Consider the following 26468-nt stretch of genomic DNA (forward strand, 5'->3'; position numbering starts at 1 on the left):
TAACTGTCTTTAATGGGTGAATCTCCCACCTCCCTTTGACCTATTCCCTTCCCACTGGGTTCTTTTCTCACCTTAGTTTCTTGTGCAGATGCGCTTGACGTCTGTTGGCGAACAGCTTGAGTTGCTTCACTGGTGCAGTATGCCTTCCTTGGGCCCAGGCCTGCTGTGACCCCAAATCTGCGGGTAGGCAGGTAGGTTTGTTAATTGTAAGTCTTTGTTCTGTTTATGGTGGGAATTCGTTAATGTCTTTATCTCCTTCTTTTCAGGTGCGAAGGTCTTGATGCTGGCGTGCCGGATGGAGAGGCACGTTTCTAGGTGAGAGAAAGCGCGAAGCGCAGCGCCTTTATTGCCTTTTAAAGCTAACCTGTGTTTTCTTCTTCTTCTCCTCACAGGCCGCTGTGTTGCTGCGAGTGGATGAGAGCGCGATGAAAAACAGGCCCCCGGAATCCGTTACGGTAAGTACAGCGCTGTGCGGTTGTTTAATATTGAAAGCAAACCTGAATATGTCTCTTTTTCCTTTGCAGATGTTGCTGTGGTGTTTTGGAAGCACACAATCAACTCAGAGAGACTAGAGGTAGTAATTTTTACGACCAATAGTGAACCGCCCTCTAAAAACAAGAACTATTAAACAATACACAATGTTCACTTGGTCCCTTGCTTCCCCAAGTCCATAGAAAAGTTTAACCCTACTATATGAGATTAGTCACCATTAAATTCTCATAGGCATAGGTTTTGGAAGCACACGCATTCTAATATTTGTTTTCCTTTTCTCGTTATTGCAGGTCGCAATGTTCGTAGCTGCAGCTGTGGTAGCGGTTCGCCGGAAGTCCTTAAGCTAGTACTCACAGGTGAGTGATGTTTCTTCTTCTCTCGGTTTCCACAGATTGCCCGGTTGAGATGCTGAGTGCTGGATGGTGTTTTCTCAGGTAAGACAGAATAATCTTGTTCTTGTTCTTGTTCTTGCAGGACTACAGGAAGATACTGAAGACCAGGAGCTGGATACAGTGAGCATCATGCTGCTGGTTGCAGAATAACTCGAAGCGTGTTCTGCAGTCAGGGTGTGGTTTATATAGCCCAGGTAAAGTAGTACCAAGGAAAGTAGTTCCAGGCCTACCACACCCAAAACACTAGACCGCATGGCTTAGTTCTTAGAACTAGACTGTGGGGGTGCTTCCATGTTGGATTTAAAGGCCCATGTACATAAATGGGACCTAGTTTGAACAGCCCTTCCTTCCTACATATGAGCCTGGTGCAAAGGCACTGGGACTGGCTCCAGGAGCCCTTTTGCAGTGGTTTTAATGCCCTCAGGGTTCTGGTGGGAGCCTGCATATGGTACAACTTGTGCCCCCTCACAGTGGTCATGACAGCACTCCCCCCCAAGGCCCCTCTCATGGTATCCTTCCTGTCAGGTCTGGGTTTGGTGGGTTATCCAGGTGAAACCTCTTAATCAGACGTGTTGCGTGAATATGTTCACTTGGTTCCCAAGTTCTGTCTTGAGGCCCGTATCCTTTCCAGTCCACTAAATAGTATAGCTTAGATGTGGTATGTTTCGAATCCAGGATGTTTTTAACTTCAAATTCAGGCTCTCCATCAACTACCACAGGTTTTGGTGGTGTTAAGACTCGGGTTCCTGTTGTACAGGTTTTATAAGTGACACATGGAACACCGGATGAATTTGCATGCTTGGTGGTAAGGCTAACTTGACAGCCACAGGATTTATCACTGATTCAATGGCATAGGGTCCTAGATATCTTGGATGAAAGGTCCGGGTACCTTTTATGGGCACATGTTTTTGATGCCAACCAGACTTCATCTCCAAGTTGGTAATCGGGAGCTTCCTTTCAATGCCGGTCCGAGAATTTCTTTGGTCTGTCTTTGGCTTGCAGTAAATGTTCATTTGCCCTTTTGAAGGCTTGGTTTATGCTTGTGTGTAGAGTCTTTACTGCTGGCATTTTCAAGGTTGTGGGGGAGTCTAGTTCAGAGGTATGTGGATGTCTTCCGTATATTGTGTAGAATGGACTTTGTCCCGTGCTGGTGTCTATGGAGTTATTGTATGCGTATTCCGCTATCCATAACAAGTCTTTCCAATTCTCTTCCACTTGATGCAGCATGCAACGTAGATACTGTTCTAATGTCTGGTTTGTTCTTTCTGTTTATCCATCTGTTTGGGGGTGATGGCTAGTGGATAATCGAACATTGATTTGTGCCATGGTACAACATTTCTTCCAGAAGTTGGATACAAATTGGCTTCCACGATCTGAGATTAGGACTGAGGGGAAACCATGCAGTTTTATAATCTGTTCAAGAAATGCTTTTGCCAGACCGGTAGTGTTAGGAAGTCCTTTGAATGGAATGAAATGTGCCATTTTAGAGAACAGGTCTACAACCACCAGAATGGTAATAAAATCTTGACATGGAGGTAAGTCTGTAATAAAATTAAGAGAAAGAGTATGCCAGGGAGCCTGTGGAATATCCAGTGGTTGTAGGAGGCCAGCTGGTTTCTGTTTTTGTGATTTATTCTGTGCACATATCCCACAGGATAGAACGAATCGAGCAATGTCCTTATGTCAGGTTAGCCACCAATAATTCTGCTTAACCTTGGCTAGAGTCTTAGCAATTCCGGGATGGCCTTCGATCAGGGAATCGTGATAACCAGGCATGACCCATTCTTGCAGATCTTTACTTGGTAGATATAGTCATTCCCTGGAGTAGGGTAATCCGTCCAGAACTGTGTGATTTTCCTTTTGGGAATTCCATTTCTGCAAGATCTCTGTATTCATTAAGGTTCAAATCTTATCTTGAAGTTCACTCAGAGTAAATGTGGTGGTGAGTCCCAATAGTTTATCACTTGGGATGATGGCAACAGGGTCCAGGGTACTGTTCATTTTCTCTTCAACACCCATACAAGACAAGGCATCAGCCTTCCCATTCCAAACACCCGGTCGGTATGTTATTACATAATCGTATTCCACGAAGAATAAAGCCCACCGCAACTGTCATGACGATTGGGCTTTTGCTCACTTTAGGGATGGAAGGTTTTGGTGATTACTGTGATGGTATGTCTGGCACCTAATAGATACTGCCACAAGGCTTTGAAGGCTGATTTTATTTCCAACAATTCTTTGTCTGTAATTGCATAGTTAAGTTCTGGTGGTGAGAATTTAGGTGACCAAAAGGCCACGGGGTGTAATTGGCCTGTCTCTGGATCTCTTTGAGAGAGAACTGTTCCCACTGCTACGCTGGAAGCATCAGTTTCCACTACATAGGGGAGATCTGGGCGTGGATGTTGTAAAATTGGCGCAGAGGTGAATCTTTTCTTGAGTTCTTGAAAGGCCTGTTCTGCCTCTTCAGTCCATTGGAATTTTTTGTTGTTTGTTCTCAGTAACGAAGTGATTGGGTGGACTATCCGTGTGAAATCTGGAATAAATCAGCGATAAACATTTGCAAAGCCGAGCATGCTTTGGGTTCCTTTAAGTGAAGAAGGTGACAGCCAATTAAGGATGGCATCTACTTTGTGTAAATCCATCTTGACTCCCTTTGGCGAGAGAACAAAACCGAGGAACTCAACTTCAGTGACATTGAAGGAGCATTTCTCGAGTTTAGCGTACAGTTTGTGCTGACAAAGTTTTGCAAGGACTGAGCGAACATGTTCCACATGATCTCTTTCAGAGGGGGAATACACCAGGATGTCATCAATATAGACCATGGCACAGACATTGATTAATTCCCGTAATACATTATTGGAACGCTGTGGGAGCGTTGCACAGTCCGAAAGGCATTACCTGATATTCATACAGGCCATACTTGGTGCGAAATGCAGTTTTCCATTCATCCCCTTTCTTTACACGTACAAGGTGGTATGCTCCTCTGAGGTCTAGTTTGGTGTAGATTAGAGCATCCTTGACTTGGTCCAACAGTTCTGGGATAAGGGGCAAATGGTAGCATCTTTATACTGTGATTTGATTAAGTGCGCGGTAATTGATGCAAGTCCTGAAGGGGTCCCTTAGGGACCCTTGAATGTGGAAACAAGGCTCAATCACCACACACAAACTGATATGCCAGACACGAGGTTTTATTCCCGAAATCTAGGGTTTATTGCAAAGTAAATAGTCCCAGATGGCCAAATGGTCCCACGTCCCGTGACGTGTGTCTAACAGACCTCGGGGGACGCAAGAGAGCGAGAGTCGTACATCAGTTACATATATACAAAATGAGCATCTTACAATCAGTAATGACACATTCGATGCCGCCCCTAATTAATTCCCTTTGAATTGGAGGCGATGATTGACCATAGTGACGAATATGACACCTTAGACCATTATATTTAGCAACAGTTGATAATCTCGGACCTACGGACACAAGTCTTTATTCTAAAGAATACAACGCTTCTGTTTTCATGGACAAGCTGTGCATAGGGGGATGGCACATTCCAGGCCTTGCTATCTCCTGGTTTCTATTCACGCTCTAGAGGTCAGCTTACTCTCTTGGGCCTCACAGTGCTCAAGAAGGGGGGCTCCAAAGAAGAACATAATTTAAACCTTTTAATATTAGTTTCGTAGTTATTCTTCTAGGGAGACTCGCTGGCATCGGTGTACTGATTAGAATGCCTTGCTCCTCGCCTCCAAGGATACGTGAGGGAGGGAACCGGGCATTTCTGTCTGGCTTACGGCGTTATGTTTCAACATGCCTTTTAACAACCTTGGACCAATGAAGCAGAATAATATCTCAGCAACGCAGTTTTACATGAGTCAAAGAGGCAGCGTTAGAGAAAACGAAGAGAAAACAAAATGGCGATTTTGGTCATCTTAAACTGGCTCACCTCTAGTTAAGCTAATGACTATATAATGACTAATAACTATATATTCTTAACACTGAAAATGAGGCGGTTGGTCAACCAAGTATCCTATATTGCCTTCCATTCGAGGGGCATCTAATTTTTCTAGACTGACAAACCCTCCTCTTGGCCGTATGCCAAACGCCTCATCCATACATTGCATCTTCCTTCTACCAAGTGTCTGAATCTAATTCTGATTCTGATTCTGAATCCTGCACACTCGTCGTCTCCCCTTTATTATCATCAATATTGATTGCCATGAATTCTTTGTTTTGGATTCATCACCACTGTGTGTGTTTGCTTTAGTAGTGTTTTTTTCTCCATCATCTGTACACAATGTTCACTAATCTCTGTGCATACTATAGGCAGACAATGAATGCAACAACAACATGTCATGAATATTCCTAGAATTGCTACTAAGATTGCAAATAGCTTCCATCCCCAGGATCGTAACACCTCCCAAAACCAGGAGCTTATATTCAATTCCCATCCTCCCTCAGGGGGGTGAAGATCACAGCTCAAAACATGTAATTTTCTTATCGCCTCGAAAATCGTGGGGGAGGAGTCACTTACAAATACGCAACACGCTGATCCCACGATTTTGCAAACATCACTGCGATCAACTAAGATTATATTGAGGGCCATTCTATTTTGCAGTGACATTAATCTAATTTCTTTTTCCTCAAGGGTCATATCATATAATATGTCTGTTGTTCCATTTATTGTGTCCTCTAATATTCTGGACAGTCGTCTTATATTATAAGAGTTTATTGCTTGGCCCCAAAATGGCATAAATGATTTTGCTATGTCCTCTACAATCAACCCGTCTTCAATATTGCGGCGAGATCGTGACCTGGTCAATTTGGCTATGTCTGCTGTTTTTGAAAGGAACACCCCAGGGAACAGGAAACCTAAATAACATGTACCTCCCCAGTTTCTAGGTAACCAGGGATATGCTTTTTCTCCACATGTAAAGTACACAGGGTCTCCCACATATATTGGCTCTACTTCTTTATCAAGGAATGCTGTGTTCCTGCATCTAGTGAATGTCCCCACCTGGAAAAAGCCTTTTTTCCTTAAACAAAAGGGGACAGAACGTGGATTATAATTTACTGTATAGGAAGGGGGTTCCGCATCCTTATTTCCTTCTGGGTTCATATGAAACGTGATCACAGATGATTTATAGGGTACAGACAATCTATCCTGAGGCATTATCGCTGGAGTAATCAATCGTGCTTTATGGAATATGGAGCAACCCACGGATTTCATAATCACTTCCTCAAATTCATTCATGTTTGTCTTGTCTAACTGACCAGTTTCACTCTCGTTCCATTTCCGATAATACAAGGCACTCATAGAGGCATACCATGCAGAGGTCAATGGCAGGGGCTGTACATACCATCCGATTCCCTTACCACCAAGCAAGTGGGCACACACCCAACAATTGTTTTTTCTTAGTATTGAGTGTGTCATGTTCATTATTAATAGTAATGCGTTGTTCCCATACCCTTCCCTATGTCTCTCTTCCATTGGGGACAAGGAAATCACATGAACTGGGCTTTCCGTCATGGAAATGTTCATAACAGGCAAAAGTACTTCTAGAGGGTGCATTTGATGATGGGCGCCCAGGCGACGATGCAGGCTGTGGCGCAACAGAGGATGGTGGGAGCCACAGAGGTATATGCTTGGTGTCGGCCAGCAGTGATGCAGAATCTGCTGGACAGCGTTGGGGCATTCTTTGCCCTTCCTCTTTTATGGCAATCTCATCAGGCTTTGTTTCAGGATCAGGCAGTTTCTGTGGCAAAGAACTGGCAATTGTTTCTTTCGTTTCTGGAACCGCTGTTTCTTTCTGTTCACTCGTCCCGATCAGTCAAAGTGTCAAGTGGCGGCGGGACTTTCTTGGCATGCATGGCATGTATCCATGCCTTTTTCCCATCCACCCGTATTGCCGTCTGCGTAGTCAGGAGGATCTGGTAGGGCCCACTCCACCTGGGTGCTAATGATGTTTTTCGCTCAAAGTTTTTTATTAACACCCAGTTTCCTGGCTCCAATGCGTGTCCTGGTCCAGTGTATCTTATGGGCAACGCCTCCTGCACCTGCTGATGAATCAAACGTAATTTTTGCATTAACAGATTACAATAAATGCTGAGTACAGGGTATTCCACTTCCCTCAACCTTTTCGGCTAAGGTGCACACCAAACATTTGCCGGTCTTCCCATGATGATTTCGTATGGGGAGAGCCCAGTTCTCGCCTGCACAGATGTTCGCATACACAGTAGCGCTATTGGCAATGCATCCACCCAACTTAGCTTGCTGCCTGCACAGATCTTAATTATTTTGGATTTCAGGATGCTGTTGTGACATTCAATAAGTCCGGCACTCATGAGGTGTCTGGAGCAGTGGAATCGCTTATCGATTTGGAGGCCTGCATAAATCTGCAGTATTACTGCACCTACAAAATGCGGACCATTGTCTGACCATGTGACACGGGGCAGACCAAAGAAGGAGAAGTACTCCTTCAACATTACTTATGCCGCACGTATGGCAGTTCAGTCTTTTAATGGATACGCTTCCACCCACTTGCTAAATGCACATATAACCACCAGAACATACTTCAAGTTTGGCATCTATCTATTTCTATGAAATCAAAATGGATCACCTCATTTTGTACCAGCCTCTCGGCATTCCTTTTTATGAGTGGATTTTCCCAAACTGTGGCTAGATGTTGAATTATTTTCTTTGCACAAATATGAGTGGGACTGTGAGCCATTGTGACCATTGCATTTACATAGGCATTTGGCAACATCCAATTCCCGCTCTTCTTGTCCACCCAACAACCCTCCAGATCTAATTCTGCAGAGCTCTCAGCCCACACTTGGATTTAATCAACAGTGGCTTCCACCTGCATCTCTTTGACAGTGACAGTTCCATTCTCTATCTTACAGGACACTTCCTCCGACTGTACTGTTAACATTTTTTTATTCAAATCAGTGGCAGTTTGTTTCGCAATTCTGTCTGCAAATGCGTTTCCCTCTCCCACCTTGCATGTCACCTTTTTATGTGCTTCACATTTCACTATTGCCAAGTGCTTTAGACACGTAAGTGCAGACAGCAATCATACAATCAAAGTGCCATGTTGGATTCTAGTCCCATGTGATGTTAAAAACCCTCTCTCAGCCCACAGTCAGCCAAAGTTATGAACCACGCCAAAGGCGTATTGGCTGTCAGTATATATATTGACACTTAGGTTTTCAGAAAGTTCACAGGCTCTCGTTAAAGCAATTATCTCCGCTGCTTGGGCGGAGTTGTAAGGAATTCTTTTACTCTCTACAATGCTCTTTAACGTGGTGATGGCATATGAGGCAGTTAAAGTGCCTTCAGGTAATTTAAAGTAGGAACCGTCACAAAACAGTTCTCCATCTGCTTCTCTTAGTGGGGTATCACTTAAATCAATTCTCCCTTTTGTTTCTTCTTAAGTAACCATTAAGCAATCAAGGGGGGTGATTAATTTCCACCAACTTTTTCCCCGGGCATTGGCATTAATTCTGCTGGATTTAAAGCGCTACACCTCATAATTTGGATGTGGGGTGCAAACAACACAATTTCATATCTGGTCAATCTAGCAGAGGTGAGGTGTTGCGTCTGCGTTCTATTGAGTAGAACGTCTATGGCATGTGGCACCATCAAAATTAAGGTGTGCCCCAATACCAGCCCTTCTGTTTGTTTCACTGACACAGCAGCCGCTGCAACAGCTCGCAAACATCGTGGTAGTGCACGCGCTACAGGGTCCAGCGCGGAAGAATAATAACCACACAGCCTATTTCTTCCACCTTGTTCCTGTGTTAAAACAGATAACGCACAGCCTTCACTCTCATGCACAAACAACCTAAAAACATTTTCATAATTTGGCGTGCCCAGTACTGGAGCAGAACATAGTACAGTTTTGAGCAAATCAAATACTTTCTGACACTCTTCATTCCACTGTAAAGGCATCACAACATCCTTCTTTGTCAACTCCACCATTGGTTTTACAATTAAATCAAAATTCACAATCCACTGACGGCAATAAGAAGCCATGCCTATTATAGCTCTGACTCCTTTCTGTGTCTTTGGAATAGGCATACCAGAAATGCTCTCTATTCTCTCCGGCGTTAGTCTTCTCCCTTCTTTTGAAAGTAGATAACCCAAATAAGCTACTTCTTTCTGGCAGTACTGGAATTTCTTTAAGCTTGCTTTATGGCCATGCGCAGCTAGATGAGTCAATAACAGGACAGTACTTACTTTACAAATCTCTTCAGTGTCAGCAGCGATTAATAGGTCATCAATCATCAATGTAGCAATACACAGCCTGCCGGTAGTTCTAGCATATTTAGCTGATCTTTTAATGCTCTACTGTATATACTCAGACTTTCTGTGTAGCCCCCGTGGAATTCGTGTGAATATGAATGATCATCCTCCTAAAGTGAAGGCGAACAAATATCTGCTTTCTTTGTGTAGCGGAATGCTGAAGAAAGCATTCTTCAGATCGATAACGCTAAAGTATTCTGCGGAGACAGGAATCATTGTCAAAATTGTGGTAACATCTGGAACCAACGGGAATTGAGGATCTACTACCTTGTTTACTGCATGCAGATCAATTATGAAACGGTACGGTACTTCATTACCTCCTTTCTTATACACTGGAAGAATGGGGCTGTTACATGTGCTGCCTGTAATCTCTTCAACCACTCACAATTTCATCAAGTCAGAAACAATACTTTTCAATCCTTTCTCTCCCTCTACTGAAATTTTATACCGCGGAATACGCAGTAGCGTTACTCCTTCTTTTAAAACAATTTCCACTGGCTCTATTACGTGAGGGAGGGAACCGGCATTTCTGTCTGGCTTACGGCGTTATGTTTCAACATGCCTTTTAACAACCTTGGACCATTGAAGCAGAATAATATCTCAGCCAAACAGTTTTACATGAGGCAAAGAGGCAGCGTTAGAGAAAACAAAGAGAAAACAAAATGGCGATTTTGGTCATCTTAAAATGGCTCCACTCTGGTTAAGCTAATGACTATATAATGACTAATAACTATATATTCTTAACACTGAAAATAAGGTGGATGGTCTTCGGACAACCAAGTATCCTACATTGCCTTCCGTTCGAGGGGCGTCTAATTTTTCTAGACTGACAGTCCTCAAATCTCCTTCCTTCTTGGGTATGAAGAATAAGGGAGAGGCTGCCGGTGACTTTGATGGGCGAATAAACCCATTAGCCAGGTATTGATCCAGATAGGACTTCAAGTGGAGATTTTCGGTTTCCGTAAGTGCATAAATTCGACCACAAGGAACCTGTGCGCCAGGTATCAGGTCGATATGACAGTCATAGGGCCTATGTGGCAGTAAAGTGTTAGCCTGTTCCTTCTGAAAAACATCTTGATAATCCTGATATTCTCTTGGTAAGGTTTCCATTGGTTCCACGATCCCGATGCTCTTCCTTGAACAGATTTCAGGTTTGGCTGTGGTATAGATTTCGGGTAGCAAGCATGGGTGCATTAGTTGGAAAAGGTCAGTCTCTTTGCATGCCAGTCTATGAGGGGATTGTGAGTTACTAACCATGGCATCCCTAAGATCAACCGGAACTGAGGAGCTTGATGAGGTCAAACGTGATTGCTTCTTGATGTCCATCCTGACAGAGAAGGGTTCATTCTGTTGGGTTACTGGTCCCGGAGAAATTTCTGTACTGTCAACAGTAGTTACCTTTTCAGTTGTTGGTTTTGTGCATAAGGGAAGTCCCATTTCTGTTGCCAGATCTCGATCTATGTAATTACCAACTGCTCCACTGTCTATATACACCTCTATGGCATGCATCCGCGACGGTCGTTGATGATTGATCAAGATTACTGGTAGGGCGAAACATGAGGTATGTGACTCATCCTTCTCGCTCGACAGGCAGACCTCTACGATTGCCGGGTCTGGTAGTTTTCCGATTCCTTTCCATCATCTTCTTTCTCTGTAGTGCCCACTACCTTCCTTGGAGGTTTCACTGGGCATTCTTTGAGGAGTGACCTGATTTACTGCAATATAGGCATAACTGTAGCTGTCTCCTCTTGTCTCTTTCAAACTTGGTTAAAGGGGGTCATACTCCTTGTTAGGTAAGATTTCCACAGAGCTGGTAAATCTTCCTTTACTGGTTCAACTCCAGAACTTTTTACTTTTCTAGTGGGATGTTTTTCCATAATACCTTAGTGAGTGGGAACCTTTTTCCACACTCACCTAATCTTTAACTCTTTTTATGGGTGTCATTTTTAAGACTCTCCATAGTGTCTTTTTAAAGTTATCATGTCTAACAATTTATTGGAAATACGTGCCTGTTGTTGCTGGGTTGCCCTAGGGGCTCCCCATTTAACTTTCTTGTGGTAACCTTGAGTGAACTATAGTTCCCAAGGGTAGAAAGGATCTTTGGATCCCTTTTACATTTTATTCTGTGAAACCAGCACACCCCACCTTATGTGGAGTGCTGGGGAGATACAATATATCCCCTTTACAATTAAAACTGTAACAATTCTGTTACAGTGACAAGCTTACCTTTAATGGCTGGTGGCAGTGATACCTTTTACTAATTTGGTGCACCTTTACCGCGGGCTGTAATCACAGCTGCACTAAAGGCATCCAAGTGTGCTCTTTTTACCAGAATGGCCCCTATCTTCTTTTTCTGCATTTTAGTGTTTCTTGTCGTTTCTTGTTCCTTCCCCTGACAACCAGGGTGGGAAATTCCTTTTTTTGAGTTTTGTCTTTGGCGGGAGTCCCCTGGACACCCCGCCAGGCTCCAGTCAGTCTGTAAGCACAGGAAGTGGGAGAGGAGTCCAAAACTCCCTCATCCTTTGTCTTACGCCTTCCTTCAACTGGGACAAATCCCAGTGGGGGGCTGGCTGTCCTGATTGGACAACCAGACACCCCTTTCTTGTAAAATGCAGGGAGAGAATGCAGAGGTTGTGCTGTAGTTCCTGATAAATACTGTAAACCTGTAAGCTGAAGTCATGTCGACCACTGGAACAGAAAACCGAAGAGGATGATGAAGGAACATCGGCGGGAATGATTTCCAGTGACCGGAGAGCCTGCAGTGTAACTGGAACCTGCTGTAGCCCTTCCTTCCAATCAACCAGGGTTCTCGGGAAATGACAACCCGAACGCAGAGCCTGGTGAGACCCGCTAGACTCAAGAATACCTGCATTTTAAGCCATCCCACGGGTTGCTGCGACCTTATGTTCTTGCAATACCCCAATACCCTGTGACCTCCAGCCACTGTGCGGTGCACGGTCTTCCGAATTCCAAATCTCGCTGAAACTTCGTGGACATCCTGGTGTATCTCCAAAGACACAAATCGAGTCTGAAAAGTCCCCTCACAAGATTCAATGAGTGTCATCAACCTTATTGAACATTTTCCATTTGACAGTAGTGAAGACATATTGGTTACCTTGGATATCGTATCTTTATATACGAAGAGTCCACAGTCATCTACGCTTGATATGATTGAAGAACTATTGCTTGCCAAATGAACACCAGGTATTACACCTAATGCCTTTATACTTTGGTGTACTTCACTTGCTCTAACAGAGAATTACTTCAAATTCAACAATTATTTTTTTCAGCAGAACCATGGCACGGCCATGGGATCAGTGGTGGCCCTGACTTTGGCCAATCGTTATGTTGATTCGGTTGAACAACAGAGCATTTGCAGTGAGCCCAATGCCTTGCTCCATCATCAGATTTTGTGGAAAAGGTATATCGATGATGTGCTGATGATCTGGCACAGAGATGAACAACAACTATTAACATTTTTTGCCTAGCTTAACAGTGTTAATCCGTTCTTACAGTTTACCATCCATTATGACAGGCATCAAATTGACTTCCCAGATCTAACAATTCTAGTGAATAACACCAATAATACTCTACAAGTCAAACCTTTCCACAAATCCACTGATCATAATTCTCTACTAAGATATGACAGCTTCCACCCTAAAACACTTCGAGATAAACTGCCATTTGGCCAATTTTTGAGGTTGAAGCGAAACAGTACAGATCCTGACGTTTTCCAGTACGAAGCTGTGGTTCTGAGTGAGAACCTCATCCGAAGGTGGTATCCACGGAGGACTGTCAAGCGTTCTTTGAAAAGGGCCTCAAAAACCATTGACAAGCACTATTGGAGTATAAGAAAAAACCTCTCGCACTTGATCCGGATGGATTAGTGTTTGTGAGTACTTACAATCCATTGTCACACAAGATTGTAAGAATTATTAGCAAGAATTGGCACATCCTATCAAAATGAAGCAATCCCATTCCCACTCCTAGATGTGCGTTTAAATGTGGACGCAATTTAAAAGAATTGATGACAAGGAACGATATCAGTGACCAGTTGACGTCTCAATAAACCATTACTGAACAATGGGGCTTGGATAAACCGAGTGGACATGCCCTGTGTGGCATGTGCAAGTGTTGTGCTTCCACTAAACGTAGCACGTACATGGACATAGATTTAGCCAAACCTTGGCAACAGAAGATGTTCACCAATTGCAACACCAATGTTGTTATATATGCCATTTGGTGTTCCTGTCCAAAACTGTATATTGGACAGACTGAATGCAAAGTGAAGATACGAATCAGTGAGCACAAGAGCTGTATTAGGAATAGAAATGTAACGGCACTTAGATGGACAATTTTGAAGAAAGTACGGACGTCTAATGGTTGTAATACGAGCAGACATATTTTAGTCAGAGAAGAAATGAGGTTCATATTTTTAACCAAAAGTCATCAGATTGGTCTTAACGAACAGTTAGATTTGGACTTGTAACTGCAATCCTTAGATTGAGTGAGGTGTTCCCGTTAATTACTTACTCCAGCTTTATTTCTGATTGGGATTGCAATCAGTTGCAACATGGTCCGTCTTGTCTTTTGTTGCTTTCCATTGTGCTTATAGTGTTCCTTCCACTGTGCACATACTAGCTTTTCCTAGTTACTGCAATTTGGCGGCTTGAACGGCTCATTATTGAGCTGCACAACGTGACGTGAACATTGGTCACTGATGACATATATAGCACAGCTGCACACACTTTCCTGAGTCCGCCCACTATTTCTCAGATTAACTTTTCGTTCTGGTAACGGATACTGGTCCTGCGATCTGTTCACGGTGAGTGCTGTGAGTTATCAGGGTTACATGCAGGCTGTTTGATTTATTAGCCATGCGAGCCGCAATAGGCATTGTCGTTTCGTTTTTTTATGACCTAGGATTGCCTGTTTGATCTATAGTGGCATGTCGTTTTACTGTATAGTTCCTGAAGCCTTCGCATACTGCATTTTTTCATCAGGTGCGATAGGTAACTAGAGCCTTGGGCGTTCATCGTAATGGATATATCAGGACATTTTCATGCATTGTTTATGAAGCAATTTATGTTTGGTTCAGCTGTGAATTGCGATGCTGCCAACGTTTTTGTAGTGTCTTACCTCCTTTGTTTGTTTGCTTTACAACAGCCACTAATTAACGCCGGCGAGGAGGCGCTTTCACAGCAAGCACTGCCCCATTTCTGCTTGACTCAGCACAGCTACGCCTAATTTAAATAAGCGTTTCGTTTTCATTGCCCAGACAAGTAAGTGTGGGGTTTTCGCTTCATTTGTCAATATCTTTTTGGCTTCACTTTCAGTGGAAGTTGTGGTGGTCCCGATTAGTTAGTGTCCAAGTGAGTAACACTAGCTATGTATATATTTTTCTTCCCTTTTCGCAGGGTGTATTTTCACTGTTAATATTGACCTCGCTTGTGTGTGGTAAACTGCTTTCGACAATCAATAACAGCCGATTGACCAGCATTCGCTTTGCAGTAGTGTGAGTGGCATTTTGAACTACTTAGATATCTGCACATTTAGAACAGTGTTAAGCAGAAACCTGTGCAGTTCCCTTAGGGACCACTGCAAAAGGCTTAAGACTACAGGTGTTGGCAGTAAACCCAATTGGTAGCAGTCTGTACCACACAGATTTACCTGGTAGCTGTGGCTGAGCAGCCAGACTTCTCTCAAGAAGAGTAAGACAGTATATAGAGTATACAAAATAGGTACAAAGATACAGTAGCACAAGCAAACACTGACCAGAGCTTTGGTATAAAAGTATATAATTATTTATTTAAAACACACTTGTAAAATACACTAACACTGTCATGATGCCTGCCTACCTCCAAGGAGCCAGGTCCGACCCAGCAACCCCAGAGGCAGGCATCATTTCCCCCAGGGAAGTGCCAGCGGGCCCGAGCTGGGGCCCTTAGGACACAGTCCTAGCGCCTTAGGCGCCAGGCTCATGTTGGACCCCTGTCCTGGCGGCGCCAGGCTCATAAAGCTAGACATGTGTTCAAATGTTTTAATGTGCACTTACCTGATGCAGACCATGCTGCTACATCCAGGCCCTTTTGAGGCCTGAATGGAACTACTTTACCTGTGGGACTACTTTCCCTGGGTGTGTTCGGGGAAGGATACATACCTGATCGGTGGAAGGATACATACCTGGAACTTCTTCCAAAGCTATTTAAACCACACCCGATCAGCAACTCACGCTTTGCGTTGTTCTGCTCCTCGCAGCTGGACGCTCACCGTGTCGGCTCCTGCTTCTGGACTTCAGCCACGCCTGTCAGCATCCTGGGTCACCTGCTAAGAGAGAATTGGAGAGAAAGAAGACCTTACCAGCTAAAGCAGCATCACAGAGACATCACACTGATGATCCTGAAAGGGAAGACATCATTTGAAAAGCATTTCTTTTCGTTCGCTGCAGCGCTGCATTTCACTCACCTTTCTTGGGCGCCTCCATCTTCAGCAGCGATCATCCAGATCCGCAGCCACTTCCCAGAGCCTAGAGAGAAAAAGACAAGAACACAAGGTGAGAGAAGGAAGGGAATAGGAAAAGCTCAGTTTCCTTCTAAGACTTACCTGTTGGGTCATTCCCATTTCATTTCGGGTCCTGCCGCTTCCTGGCATTCCGGACCCCGGCCCCTATGGGGAAAAAAGACAAAGACATTGAATGAGCGAATGCAAAGACATTACCCGAACGCTCATCCAGAACTTACCTGTCATTTACTGGAACTGCACGTTTCACTTCGGGTCGGCGCCATATCTCCGGCATTCCGAACCCCGGCCCCTAAGGGGAAAAAGACATGAACATTATTATAAGGCTTGAACTTTTGAACTTGCTACAGAACTCTTACAGCGCCTTACCTGAATAGTCAAGCTTATTTGAACTCCCATCAAACCTCAATCCAGTGAAGTAACTGGGTTTCAACGCGCCCCTGCATCAGAAGCAGGATGGAGAGCTCATCCTTCCTGACCCCAAGGTGAGACTTCACAGGGAATCGAGGAAGGGTATCGTGGAGGGTTGGAAGGGAGTGGGAGGCTTGAGCATTATTTCGTCAGTAGGTAATACTCCCTTTTCACGCACAGGGGAATATTCCTGCGAGCCAGTGAGTCCATCTTCAGAGTCCTGCGCTTCACCATTGAAGAAGCATCAGCACTCGAAGCCAGACCTGCGCCTCCGTGGGAATCAGGTGAGCGTGACAAAACGCGAAGCATACCCACAATTTCCCACCCGGGCGCTATGGAGACTTCTGAGACAGATCAGCTGGCCCAGCTTTTGGGGGAATTACGGGCAGAAGTGCACTCAGCCCGCCAGGAGACTAACGCTCTCAAAAGAGAATTGATCCTATCCAAGGAAAGAACAGATGACCTGGCCAAAAGGTTATTGCAGACCCAGGCAGGGCACACTCCTTTACCTAATTCCGGTGGTACTTCCACATCAATGGGTTTGAATAACCCGGTACAAATCAATCTACCTGGACACATGCCTTTGGCCCCGCCTGAACGTTTTGTGGGGGATCCCAAGAAATATGCCGTCTTTATGAACCAATGTCGTTTACACTTTCTATGCAGACCCGGGGCCTTCCCTAACGACCAGACCAAGGTAGCCTTTACACTATCTTACCTCAGTGGCAGTGCTGCCGATTGGTCTATTCCATTGGTAAATCAGGATGATCCCATTCTCCAGAATTTTCAGGGTTTCCAGGCCAGCATGGAAAGATTGTTTGCTCGACACTCTCAAGGACAGGCCCTTGATAACGAACTGCTATCCTTACGAAAAGGTAATCAGGATCTTCTGTCCTACGTTGCCACCTTTAATAGACTGGTTGTGGAAACTGGATGGCCAGAAAACAAAAGGATCACATTGTTTCATCGAGGCCTGCGCGGAGAGTTTAAGGATGTTCTAGCTCAGATAGTAGATACACCCCAGGTCTGCGCAGACTACATAGACTTGGTGGTTCAACTTGATCACAGACTTCAAAACAGAAAAGCAGATCGGTTCAAGTACGAAACCCGAGTACCGATCAAAACCCACGCTAACTCCAAGAGTTCCGACGTATCCGAACCTATGCAAATCGGCGGTGTTAAAGGACCATTAACGCAGAAGGAACGAGAGAGAAGGCGGCAAAAGCAACTTTGCCTGTATTGCGGGACTTCCGGTCACTTTCTTCGAAATTGTCCGGTTAAACCACCTAAGAAGGTGGTTGGAGCCACTGATAACGATTTATTGACACCTGATTCGGGAAACGACCTAGCCCGACAAGCGTAGGGGTCCGCTTGCCGAGCTTGAAAACAAACTCTTTGACCTCGCATTTTGTCATGCCAATGGTGCTCGTGGACCCAAAACAGCCTCAGCTGTTGCATGCTATAAAAGCATAAATCGACAGTGGAGCTATTGGAAATTACATAGACCGTGAATTGGCTTCCAGGATTAAGCTCCCTCTCCGCCCGAAAGTAACCCAAGATGTCATTACTACAGTAGATGGAACCGAAATAGCCTCAGGGCCTGTAACGCATTCCACTGTTGAAATGACACTGGTGGGTCAGGATGGACATCGGGAAGCAATCGTGTTTGATGTGATCAAGACCCCACAATTTCAAGTAATTCTTGGAATTCCTTGGTTATAACACATAATCCCAGAATTGACTGGCGAGCAAAGAAGATACGTTTTCCTGATTGTGAACCAACCTGTTACCCAAGAAATCCAGTTATGGGTCTAGCCTCAGCAACTTCCACCCCTGTACAGCTACCGTCAGAATACCAAGAATTCCAAGACGTTTTTCAGAAGGAACAGGCTAACACGTTACCTCCCCATCGGTCTTATGATTGCCAAATCGATCTGGTACCCAATGCTCAACTACCTTGTAGTAGGATTTATGCTCTTACGGAACCTGAGAACCTACATTTGCGTCAGTATTTAGATCAGTACCTAGCCAATGGTTTTATTCGCCCGTCCAAGTCTCCTGTCTCCTCAGCTCTGTTCTTCGTGCCGAAAAAAGAGGGCAACCTTAGAACATGTATAGACTATCGCGCCCTAAATCAAATAACGATTAAGAATCGTTACCCTCTGCCCCTGATCCCTGAGCTTATCGACCAGGTGAAAGACGCTTGTGTGTACACCAAGTTAGATCTCCGAGGAGCTTATCACCTGGTGCGTATAAAAGAAGGCGACGAATGGAAGACTGCATTCCGCACCAAATTTGGGCTCTTCGAATATCAGGTGATGCCCTTCGGTTTGTGCAATGCACCTGCCGCCTTTCAGTACTTTATGAATGATATTCTTCGGGAACTTATCGATGTCTGTGTCATTGTTTATATTGACGACATCCTGGTGTACTCTTCTTCAGAATCCGATCACAGAAAACATGTTAGGGCAGTTCTTGAGAAATTGCGCCAGCACAGACTATTTGCAAAGCTCGAAAAATGTGTTTTTCATACCACAGAAGTGGTGTTTCTCGGATTCATCCTGACACCTCAAGGAGTCCGAATGGACTCGTGAAAGGTGGACGCCATCCTCAAATGGCCATCTCCTAGCTCGGTGAAGGGAGTTCAGAGCATGCTTGGCTTCGCCAATTTCTATCGAAGATTCATCCCGGAATTTTCCCGAACAGTCTAACCCATCACAGCTCTCCTAAAGAAAAACAAACGCTTTGAATGGACTCTTGAGGCCGAACAAGCCTTTCAGGACCTGAAAACTAAATTCACCTCTGCACCTATATTGAAGCACCCGCACCCAGACCTCCCTTACATTGTGGAAACCGACGCATCCAGTTTGGCCATGGGAGCTGTCCTGTCGCAAAGAGACCCAGAAACTAACCAAATACACCCTGTGGCCTTTTGGTCCAGGAAATGTTCTCCTCCTGAAATCAACTACGCAATTACCGACAAAGAGTTACTGGCTATTAAATCTGCTTTCAAGGCTTGGCGTCACTACCTTCTCGGGGCAAGACACACCATCACCGTAATTAAGGACCACAGAAATTTACAGTATTTAAAGACGGCCAAAGCTCAATCTTCAGGACAACTCTGATGGGCTCTATTCTTTGCGGAATTTGATTTTGTAATTACCTATCGCCCTGGCTGCAAGAATGGTAAAGCGGACGCCTTATCCCGGATTGGCATGGAAGAACCCAATTCGAGTTTAGAAGCTGTGCCAATCATACCTGAACAAAGAATCTTAGGCCTAACTTCATTGCAAACTATTGAGGACATCCAAACGCAAGTAAAACAACTTCTAGACTCTTCAGCCTTACTGGAATGGAGTCAAAAGGGTCCTCATTACACCGTTAAGGATGACTTACCCTACTTCCAGGAGCGGTTGTTTCTGCCTAGTAAAGAATTGCAAGAACTTGTTGCTGCCCATCATCATGAATCATTAATGGAAGGACACCCTGGTATCGCTAAAACGGAGGAAAAAATCAAACTCCACTTCTGGTGGCCTTCTTGGAGAAAAGACATAAAGTCTTTTGTATTGTCTTGCGGAATCTGCGCCCAAAACAAGGGTCAAAAGAAAAGGCCAGCCGGCCTACTTCAACCCTTGGACATTCCACCGGCACCATGGCACACCTTGTCAATGGACTTTATAACTGACCTGCCTCCTTGTGCTGGTTACAACACTATCCTTGTAATTGTGGATCTATTCTCCAAAATGGCCCACTTTATCCCTTTAAAAGGCTTGCCTTCAGCTTCCATCTTGGCCAAGGAATTTCTGGAGAATATAGTTCGCATACATGGTTTCCCTTCCATATTAGTCTCGGATCGTGGAAGTCAATGTATCTCCCATTTTTGGAAGAAGTGTTGCCAACTAGCACAAATAGATGTGCGGCTATCCACCAGCCACCACCCCCAGACCGACGGACAAACCGAGAGAACCAATCAGACTCTCGAGCAATATCTTCGGTGCATGTTATACCAATCCGAGTTCAATAGGAAAGACATCCTTTGGATAGCAGAATATGCATACAACAATTCAGTGCATTCTGGAACCGGACAAACTCCTTTTTATACTTTGTATGGTCACCATCCTCGGACCTCTGATCTAGATCCACCTCTGACCCTGGAAATGCCCGCAGTAAATCATCTGCATTCCACAATAACCCAAGCCTTCAAAGAAGCTGCAATTCATTTACAGCAAGCCAAGAAAAAGTATAAAGAAAACGCTGATTTGCACCGAAGTAAAACTCCTCCTTACCAAGTAAGAGATCAGGTATGGCTAGCAACGAAACATTTACCCCTCAAGGGCCCGCGAACCTTCAATCCCAGATTCATAGTGCCTTATCCCATCAAGGCTATAATCAATCCCGTGGCCTTTAAAGTGGATTTACCGTTTAACATGCGTATTCATCCAGTTTTTCATGCATCACTTTTGAAGCCAGTACAATCAGGGACCCGACTGTCCAAGCCTCCAGACCCAGTTCAAATTAAAGGGGAATTAGAATTCGAAGTTAAAGACATTTTAGACTCCAAGGTGTTAAAGTCCAAACTCTTCTATCTTGTTGACTGGAAGGGATATGGACCTCAGGAGACATCGTGGGAGCCTAGTAACCATGTTCACGCACCTCAATTAATACAAAGGTTCCACCGGAGATTTCCGAACAAGCCAAAACCCCCGGAGGGAACAACCTTGGGAGGGGCCTTGAGGGGGGGTACTGTCATGATGCCTACCTCCAAGGAGCCAGGTCTGACCCAGCAACCCCAGAGGCAGGCATCATTTCCCCCAGGGAAGTGCCAGCGGGCCCAAGCTGGGGCCCTTTGGACACAGTCCTGGCGCCTTAGGCGCCAGGCTCATGTTTGACCCCTGTCCTGGCACCTTAGGCGCCAGGCTCATAAAGCTAGACATGTGTTCAAGTGTTTTAATGTGCACTTACCTGATGCAGACCATGCTGCTACATCCAGGCCCTCTTGAGGCCTGAATGGAACTACTTTACCTGTGGGACTACTTTCCCTGGGTGTGGTCGGGGAAGGATACATACCTGATCGGTGGAAGGATACATACCTGGAACTTCTTCCAAAGCTATTTAAACCACACCCGATCAGCAACTCACGCTTTGCGTTGTTCTGCTCCTCACAGCTGGACGCTCACCGTGTCAGCTCCTGCTTCTGGACTTCAGCCACGCCTGTCAGCATCCTGGGTCACCTGCTACGAGAGAATTGGAGAGAATGAAGACCTTACCTGCTAAAGCAGCATCACAGAGACATCACACCGACAATCCTGAAAGGGAAGACATCATTTAAAAAGCATTTCGCTTCGATCGCTGCAGCGCTGCATTTCACTCACCTTTCCTGGGCACCTCCATCTTCAGCAGCGATCATCCAGATCTGCAGCCACTTCCCAGAGCCTAGAGAGAAAAAGACAAGAACACAAGGTGAGAGAAGGAAGGGAATAGGAAAAGCTCAGTTTCCTTCTAAGACTTACCTGTTGGTTCATTCCCATTTCATTTCGGGTCCTGCCGCACCTGGCATTCCGGACCCCGGCCCCTATGGGGAAAAAAGACAAAGACATTGAATGAGCGAATGCAAAGACATTACCCGAACGCTCATCCAGAACTTACCTGTCATTTACTGGAACTGCACGTTTCACTTCGGGTCGGCGCCATATCTCCGGCATTCCGAACCCCGGCCCCTAAGGGGAAAAAGACATAAGCGTTAGCGCTTGCTGCAATAAGACAATGAACATTATTATTAAGCTTGAACTTTTGAACTTGCTACAGAACTCTTACAGCGCCTTACCTGAATAGTCAAGCTTATTTGAACTCCCATCAAACCTCAATCCAGTGAAGTAACTGGGTTTCAACGCGCCCCTGCATCAGAAGCAGGATGGAGAGCTCATCCTTCCTGACCCTAAGGTGAGACTTCACGGGGAATCGAGGAAGGGTATCGTGGAGGGTTGGAAGGGAGTGGGAGGCTTGAGCATTATTCCGTCAGTAGGTAATACTCCCTTTTCACGCGCAGGGGAATATTCCTGCGAGCCAGTGAGTCCATCTTCAGAGTCCTGCGCTTCACCATTGAAGAAGCATCAGCACTCGAAGCCAGACATGCGCCTCCGTGGGAATCAGGTGAGCGTGACAAACACTAATATGGCAAGCAAGTTCAAACACAGTCACTATCAATATATATACATCCCTGATTACTTATTGAACAAGTCTTAGTTAAAACACCACTTATTTGCAGACAGAGGTGAGCGCTTACCCTAAGATGGCACTCCAATAAGTTAGTTAAAAAGGGAGGGAAAAGGTAGAATTAGGACAGCACAATACCAACACTTTTAAAAGAACCACAGCAAGCCAGAAAAAAAAGCAGTCTACTGTTAGAGCAAGAAAGTTCATAGGCCAGGCCCACTCTTGGAGAGAGCAAGGCAGAATGTGTCCGAGATCACACAGTTGAATACTACTTTAAAAACTCTTTGCAGATAGTTCAAAAAGGGTTGGATCAGTTCAGAAAAAGTTAGTTAGCAGGTCCCAGGTCACCCCAGGATAGAGAGTCAAGGATTTACGGGACACCTTGAACAGTCTGTTGCAAGGGAGACCAGGCGGGACACAGTACCTGAAATGGTGAGAAAGCTCCAGCGGGGGCAGTTGTTCCTGGCAGTGGGTGCAAGTCAGTGCTTCGTCTAGGGGAAGAGAAGATCTCGACGTGGAGGAAAGCTGGAGGTCGTTGCACTGCCAAGGAAGAAACCAGCTGTTTCCAGGTTAAAAGGTACTAATCTTTTAATTGCGGCAGTGGTGAAGCGTGGCTATCCGGCCGCCGGGGTGCTTGGCATGGGCGATTCGACCACGAGATAATCCAGGAAGGCGAAAAGAGGGCGAACTGGTTATCCCCACCAGTTCAGAGGAAGAAGACTCTCTGGGATGAAGATCTTCTCTGTCGTCAGGAAGTGGTGAGGCGGTTCAGCAGGGTTCCACTGGTGGTGTCATCGTTGAGGTCGGCTCAGCTTCTCCCTCTTTTGATTCTTTGGTCCTGTGGCAACTTCTGAAGTTCCAGTCCCCAAAGCCCTGCTTTATGCAGCAAACCCCCATTCATCAGTCCTAGCTGTCACAAAAACATGCTAAGTGGTGAGCAGGGCGGCTCACCACTGGGCCAATCACACAAGAGTGCGAATTGAGTTGACGCGGCAACTCAGTCCAGGGTGCCTAAACCCCCCTCCCACACATCCTGTAGACCAGACAGAGTGGCACCATTTTTGGAGGCTTCTGTGCAGAAGCCCGCCAAAAGTGGAACAAAGGGCTCGACTTGGGTTGGAGTTACAGAGGTGAACACAAACGCCATTTTAAAACCAAGTCCTGGCAAAAAGACCCAACCGGGCAATAATAAATAACCTGGCGGTATCTTTAACATTGCACCAAAAAAGTGGTGTGTTTAAAATGAATAGGGAAAATCCCATATGAAATATTCTGGTGGAATATTTCGCGTGGTAACCACTTCCACCAGCCAGAAACTCGATGAGGGGGGACTGAACAGTGCCCCCTCGAAAAATAGACCCAGGGGCAATCTAATTACCCCTACCAGTACTTCCACAATATGATAGTTTGTACTGGTTCTGTTCACATTTTAAGACTAGTAAAGTCAATTGTGACTTTACATGCCCTGGGAGACAGTAGTCAGTCCCAGGGTATGGAGTCTATGTTTGGGGGTCTCTATGACACCCCTGTGTTACTGCACTGAGGGTGCTGTGTAACACACTTACCAAAAACACATGAAACCCTATGGAGTAAAAGACCCCATAGCCCATGAAACACATTACAAAGTCAAACGATATCTCAAACCATGTCTAAGAGTGGGAGAAAAAGAGTCTCACTCTTAGCAGGAGAAAAAAATAAACCCCAAAAATCCAGCAAAGCTGCTGGGGGACTCACTAGGTTTGGGAAATTAGCCTTAACAGAGAATTCTCCCTAACAAACAGTTTTATATCACTTATGTTTTTTATTCTGCTATATGGGTAAATATGACCATTATCTTATCATAGGGTCTGTATTAGCAATTCTGATTGCTTCATTTGATTAATGAATTTCTGGTGTCTGTCTATGTTCTAGTACCATAATATCAGGAAGTAGGCAGTTTCTGTCCATTTGATCAGATTTTACTGTTCTACTCTAACATCTCAAGTGGGACCTAATTATTGGTGTAATTGGTTATTACACAGAGTTATGCTTTACGCGATTTTTAGGGATAGCTTATTTCACTCTTTTATACAGAACATTGGGCAAGAACAAAATGTATATAGTTCTGTGCTTTGTTGGTCTGATCACCGATTTTAGTGACCACTTTAAAGTGAATGTGTGTTTTGTAAGGTCTTATGGCCTTTCGCTGCTTGCTCATTTACATAGCGTAGTAGATATATACTGAACTCATTAATGTTATTTGGTATGAGATCAGTAACTCTTGCTTTCTTATTTAGGTGTCAGGCAAAGACAGTTGTATTCAGTGTATTGCAAGAATCCAGTATCATTCTGCTCCGATGACTTCAGACCTTCTGTATCCCTGATGAATTTCCACAAAAAAATTTAATAATAAAGATGGAAAGAAACATGTTGGGCTTTTGATTATTGTCATGAACAGTGATGAATTAATGTGAGAAGCAAGTTTTTGAGTTATTGGAAACTTTATATTTAGCAGTACATTGTTGTTTGTTACTGGCTAGAATATATTAATTTTGTTAATTTTTGTGATATAAATTTGACATTTGTGTTTTTGTATTTTTTTGACAATTATTGTAATCAAGGTGTGTTGAGTTTGGTGAATTTGAACGAGTGTAGTATGGACGGAGTAGTCAGTGATGTGAGTGGGTTTGAGTTTATTGCATTATGCATTGTGAATGTTAATATGAATTATTAGGTGGATTGTATCTTGTGTTTTATTCATTTTTTCTAATTTTGATACATATTATGAGATTTTTTTTAATCCATATGGGAGTTTTTAGAACAAATACATTTATTTTACAAACCTGTTTGTTGATGCAAATTGAATTCTTTCACCTCCAATTGTGAGATGTGCGAACTGATCAATGTTGATAACAGTATGTATTAAATAAAAAAAAGTCTGTCTTGCCTCTTACCTAAGGAAGCTTGCTTATCGTGGCCCCTTAGTTGTCCTATATATATTTGTGCTTTCCAGGTATGGCCGCGGACAGACTTGACCTGGAGTCCCCATTTTAGTGTTTTTGCATCCTGGTGTATCTCCAGAGGCATGAATCGAGTTGGAAAAGTCCCCTCACAAGAGTGCTGGATCTTTTAAACAACGAGAATTCAACCACGATATTCTGTCTTCTTCTGGGCCCCTTGAAAAGGCGCCAAACCAGTAGAACCGCATTCAGCCGCAAGAGAAACCTTGGCTAGCGCCTTCTTCATCGATCCCTGCTGCAAAGTCCCTTATGAGGTCTTGTGTTCAGTCGGCAGGACAAGGAATCCACTGACCGGCTATTTGGCTGCAGTCCCTGAAGTTCTCCTGCTGCAATCTCTTCTTTATTGCTGAGGTTCTGTGTTGGCTTGTGTATATACTTACCTTAAGCCTGTTGGGATTTCTATGTAGCTTTGGGGTGTCTTCTGTGATTGAGAGGTCCTTCATCCAGTACACCTAGTCCCACTGCTAGAATCCTGTGGGATGTCTTCTGTGAAGCCCCTGGACCCTCTTCTAACCCTAGAAGTAAAGTACTCACCTGTTTGCCCAGTTATCCTAAGGAACTCTGACTTTTGCTACTAAAGAACTTATTCTAAGACTGCCTGTTGGTCACTAGTCCTAGTGACCCCCTTCTGCCACTGAGAACACTCATGCTCCAAGAATAAGGGAAAGACTTTGCAGGGATGGGGACTTCTGCCTAGAAAAGAAATCAAGTGTTTTACTTACTTGTAAAGAGTTGGTGGGTAACTGTAATTCCAAGAGTGAACAGTTACAAAAGTTCTTACTGATCTTGAATGTGTGATGCACTATTCTTAAAAGTATGGTTAACATCTTTTCTTACTTAGCCACTGTTTTACCAGTCTAAACAAAAGTAGATGTAAAGGTATTTTACTCTCCTGTGATTAGGTTGTGCCTCTTTACAAAAGTAATGTGTTGGTTTCACCGGATTATTCCTTAAGGGTAATTGTAAGAGTGCCCTCCAACTGTTGGTATCACCAGGTTAGTCCTGTTAGGATAACTGTATGAGTGTCCCCCAACTGGGTCTTGCTTCCCCTGACTTGCTGCTAGCCTGTCCTTAATAAGTCTACATTAGGTTGTTGCCTACCTAGAATAACTATTCAGTAAAGTGTGACATTGGGTTTTACTTTC

At 44.4% G+C, this 26468-nt stretch overlaps 1 long non-coding RNA gene across 1 annotated transcript; it reads left to right on the top strand.

Moving 5' to 3' along the window:
* Nucleotides 1-13859: 13859 nt before the first annotated feature.
* LOC138498730 (uncharacterized) lies at nucleotides 13860-26160 on the top strand. The gene is made up of 3 exons (XR_011278852.1): nucleotides 13860-14006; nucleotides 14348-14463; nucleotides 24601-26160. It is a non-coding gene; the product is annotated as an uncharacterized lncRNA (long non-coding RNA).
* Nucleotides 26161-26468: the final 308 nt, after the last annotated feature.

Source organism: Ambystoma mexicanum, chromosome 5q (genome assembly GCF_040938575.1).
Source record: "Ambystoma mexicanum isolate Mex_15411 chromosome 5q, UKY_AmexF1_1, whole genome shotgun sequence".
NCBI classification, from domain to species: domain Eukaryota; kingdom Metazoa; phylum Chordata; class Amphibia; order Caudata; family Ambystomatidae; genus Ambystoma; species Ambystoma mexicanum.